The sequence below is a fragment of the Pteropus vampyrus genome, unplaced genomic scaffold (genome assembly GCF_000151845.1).
Source record: "Pteropus vampyrus isolate Shadow unplaced genomic scaffold, Pvam_2.0 Scaffold71, whole genome shotgun sequence".
Lineage (NCBI taxonomy): Eukaryota > Metazoa > Chordata > Mammalia > Chiroptera > Pteropodidae > Pteropus > Pteropus vampyrus.
In genome coordinates this window covers 6,226,785-6,231,668 of record NW_011888852.1, presented here as the reverse complement: position 1 = coordinate 6,231,668, position 4,884 = coordinate 6,226,785, and positions in this window count along the sequence as shown.

Below are 4,884 nucleotides of genomic sequence, written 5' to 3'. Positions count from 1 at the left end.
TATAATTTGAATAGAAAATTCACCATTAAAAGAGGTGGAGCATAACTGTTCAGTCCTTAAGTATGGGATGTATATAGTAAATTTTCCTAAGAAAACAGTATGAAAAAGGGCTAGGAGGAAAGAAACTTTCCTGGGGAGGAACACTACATTAATATTATCAATGATAAGTCACATTGGTAGTATGTACTCTTGATACGATAGGATAAAAATGCACTATATGTGGTCTTTCTCTGTCAAACTTATAACTTCGGTCTAATCATGGGGAAAAGCAAAAATCTTTATTGAGAGACATGCTACAAAATACTTGACCAAAACACTCTATAACTGTCAAGATCAAAATAAAACAAAACAAAATTAAACTAAGCAAAACAAAAGGACCATTAAAGAGCCTAAGAAGACATTATGACTAAATGTAATGTGGTATCATTGATGAAATCTTGAAACAGAAAGAAATTATTAGATAAAAACTAAGAAACTATGAATAAAGTTTAATTTTAGCTAATAATAATGTATCAATATTGGTTCATTAATTGTGACAAATCTATTATCCTAATGTAAGAATTATTAATGGGGGAAACTGGGTGTGAGGTATATGGGAACCCTCTGTACTGTATTGGTAATTTTTGTAAATCTAAAACAGTTGTAAAACAATACATTTATTTAAGCAGATGTGTAATTAGTAAATTAGAAAGTAAAGGAGACTCACAGATCCAGAGAACAAGTGATTGCCAGAGACAAGCAGGGTTGGATGGCTGGGAGGCAAAGGTGAAGAGATGAAGAAGTACACATTAGTGTCTACAAAACAGTCACAGGATATAAAGTACGGCATAGGCAATATAGTCAATATTATTGTAATGGCTATGTGTAGGGCCATAATATACAGGGGGGATCACTTCATAAATTATACAAATGTCTAAATATTGTACTTTATACCTGAAACTAATATAAAAATGATAATAATAATAAAAGAACAAATAAGAAAAGTGTCATATAAGACATATTTGAGGAAAAAAATGCACATTGGTGTCAACGAAGGATTAGTCTAAAAGAAGAAATAGGAGATACAAGAAAGGGAACAGAATAGTTAATCAGGAATACTTCCATTATGGCCTAGCAAAAAAACTAGTGAGAACCCAAATCAAATAAGCAGTATAAGAGACTGGTAGAGACACAGGGACTTAAAATGAAGTTATGTATTCTAAGATCTCTTTCACCATTTTTGGGGCAAATAGTGCTGCGTTTGAGAATATTCGAGCAGTGGTTCACATTTAGATGTGCATTAGCATTATCTGGGGTGCTTTCAACTTTTCAGAATTATAGATATTATTTAAATAGAATACCATATGGAATGATAGAGGTAGGGCCAAGCATATTTAACATATGTTTTATGTAATTTAGAACAAAAAGTTTATGATAAAAAGACCTCGGCTTGAGAACCATGTTACTGTTTGAGTAATTCAAACACAGAAGAAATGACCAGAGAAATTTGGTTAAAAGAGTACAACCCAAAGTAAACTCTATTTTTTTTTTAGCTCTTGCTTATTTTAAAGATTTTGGTTAAAATAAAAAATATAAATCAAGAAGGTCAAAATTAGCATTATAATATCCAATCTAGAAAAATTAATCAAATATATCAACACATAAATTCTTTTATATTGACATAAAATGATATATATATTGAGTGTTTCTATACACGTTATGTCACATATCATGACATGAAAATAAAATAAAGCGGATATAGTCATATTGATCATATTATAAGCCACAAACCAGACACTATTTCTTGTTTAAAACAACAAATGTGTTCAGATTTTGATATAAACGCATTTGAAGTGGTTTTTAAAAGCTAACGTCAGAAGAGAGTTTATTTTACTTTGTTAACATACAACACTAACAATATCTGCAATTCTAAATGCACTAAACTATGGTTGACTGTGTACACATCCCAGTTCTGAAATTTAATTGAAGTTCAATAATATACTATATTCGTCTTTTTTTAAAAAAAATTATTACGCAGATCTAATGCGAAGGCAGATTAATGATGTATTTGGACATAACGTCTTGCTTTTGAAAGTAGAATTATGTTGTGTTTATAATGAGAGAGACTTTCTAAAGGGAATAACATTTAGGAAAAAACAGGTTTTTACTATTAAAAATTGAGCTGTGTAAAAATCTCATGCAATAGAGAAATACTTCATATGTACTATTAAAAGCAAAGAGCAAGATGAAAAACTTAGAGATCATCCATTCCAACTCTTCCTTTTTTAAAATTAAATTTATTGGAGTGATGTTGGTTAATTATATAGGTTTCAAATATATAATTCAACAATACATATGTATATTGCATTGTGTGTTCACAACCCAAAGTGAAATCTCTCTGTCACCATACATTTGACTACCTTTATCCTTATCTACTTACCTTTCCATCTCCTTTCCTTCTGGTAACCTTTAAACTATTGCCTCTATGAATTTTTGTTCATTTGTCTTGTTCATTTGCTGCTTTCAGTTTTATGTCTCACATACAAGTAAAATCATATGGTTCTCACTTTTCTTGTATAACTTATTTCGCTTAGCATGTTAATCTCAAGATGCATCTGTGTTGTCACAAATGGCAGTATTTCATTTTTTCTAATGACTAATATTCCATTGTAAATATGTACTACTTCTTGATCCAGTCATCTGCTTAAGGGCAACTTTGGTTGTTTCTATGTCTTTGTCCCCATGAATAACATTGCTATGAACATCAGGGTATATAATATCTTTACATATATATGTTTTCAAAATTTTTGAGTAGATATCCAGAAGTGGGATTGCTGATCTTAATTTTTTGAAGAACCTCCACACTGTGGTCCATAGTGGCTGTACCAATTTATATTCCCACCAGCAGTGTATTCTCTGCAATCTCTGAAACACTTGTTATTCTTATCTTGTTGATAATAACCATTCCTAATGTGAGAGTTGCTTTCTTACAATGGTTTTGATTTTCATTTCCCTAATAGCTAGTAAAGTTGAGGATCTATTCATATGCCTGTTGGCCTTTTATATGTCTTCTTGAGAGAAGTGTTTCCTCTACGCATTTTTTAAAATTAATTAATTAATTTTTTATGGTAACATTGGTTAATAAAATCTGGTAAGTTTCAACTGTAGATTTTAACAGTAATATATATATACATATGTATATATTTTTTTATATCATCTATTCATTTCCCATAGTTAGATTTCTATCACCACATATTTGTCCCTTTTTACCAGATCTACCTCCCTCTGATAACCACTAGTCCATTGTCCATGTCCATAAGTCTTTGTTATGTGTCCTGTTCATTTGTTACTTTTAGGTTTATATCCCACATATAAGTGATATCATGTGATTTTCAACTTTTTCTGTCTGGCTTATTTCACTTAGCGTGATTATCTTGAGGTTCTTTCATGTTGTCACAAATGGCAGTATTTCATCTCTTCTTATGGCTGAGTAATATTCCATTGCATATATGTACCACAGCTTCTTTAACCAATCATCTATCATAGGACATTTCAATTACTTCCATGTTCTGGCCACTGTGAATAACACTGCTATGAACAACAGTGTGCAAATATATTTTGGATATGAGTTTTCAATTCTTTGGGGTAAATACCCAGTAGACGGATTGCTGGATCCTATGGTAGATCAATTTTTAGTTTTCTGAGGTAACTCCATACTGTTTTCATTAGTGGCTCTACTAATTTGCAGTCCCACCAGCAGTGTATGAGGGTTCCTTTTTATCCACATCCTCTCCAACATTTGTTATTACTTGTCCTGTTGATTATAGCTATTCTAATAGTTGTGAGATGGTATCTCATTGTGGTTTTGATTTGCATTTTCCTAATAGCTAGTGATGTTGAGAATCTTTTTATATGTTTGTTGGCCATTTGTACATCTTCTTGAAAGAAATGTCTGTTCAGATCCTCAGTCCATTTTTTGATTGGATCGCTTTGTTGTTGTTGTTATTGAGTTGTATGAGTTCTTTGTATATTTTGCATATCAGGCCCTTACTGGAGGCTTTGCTTGCAAATATATTTTCCCATTCGGATGATTGTCTCTTTACTCTATTGATGATTTCTTTTGCTAAGCAGAAGCTTTTTAGTTTGATGTAGACCCATTCATTTATTAACTTTTTTTATACTTCCCTTGCTCTTGAAGTAAATTCATAAAATCTTTAAGTCCAAGGTACCTGAGTTTAGTTTCTATGTTTTCTTCTATGCATTTTATTGTTTCAGGTCTTATTTTCAGGTCCTTAATGCATCTTGAGTTAATTTTGGTGTGAGGTGATAGACAACAGTCTAGTTTCATTCTTTTGCAGGTGGCTTTCCAGCTTTCCCAGCACCATTTAATGAAGAGAGTTTCCTTTCTCTACTGTATGTTTTTGGCTTTCTTGTAGGAAATTATTTGCCTATATATAAATATAGGTTTACATCTGGACTCTGGATTCTGTTTCACTGGTCCGTGTGCCTATTTTGCTGCCAATACCATGCCATTTTGATGATTGTCGCTTTGTAGTATAATTAGAAGTTGGGCAGAGTGATGCCTTTTTTCTCAGGATGGCTTTGGCAATTCGGGGTCATTTGTGCTTCCATACAAATCTGATGATTTTTTGTTTTATTTTTTTTTTTAAATCTTGATGGGATTTTGATGAGTATTGCATTAAATCTGTATAATGCTTTAAGCCATAAGGTCATTTTAACTATGTTGATTCTTCCAACTCAAGAACGTTGAATATCTTTTTGTTTCTTTGTATTTTCTTTGATTTCTTTTAATAGAGCCTTATAGTTTTCATCATATAGGTTCTTCACGTGTTTCGTTAGATTTATTTCTGGGTATTTTACTCTTTTTTGTTGCAATTGCAAAAA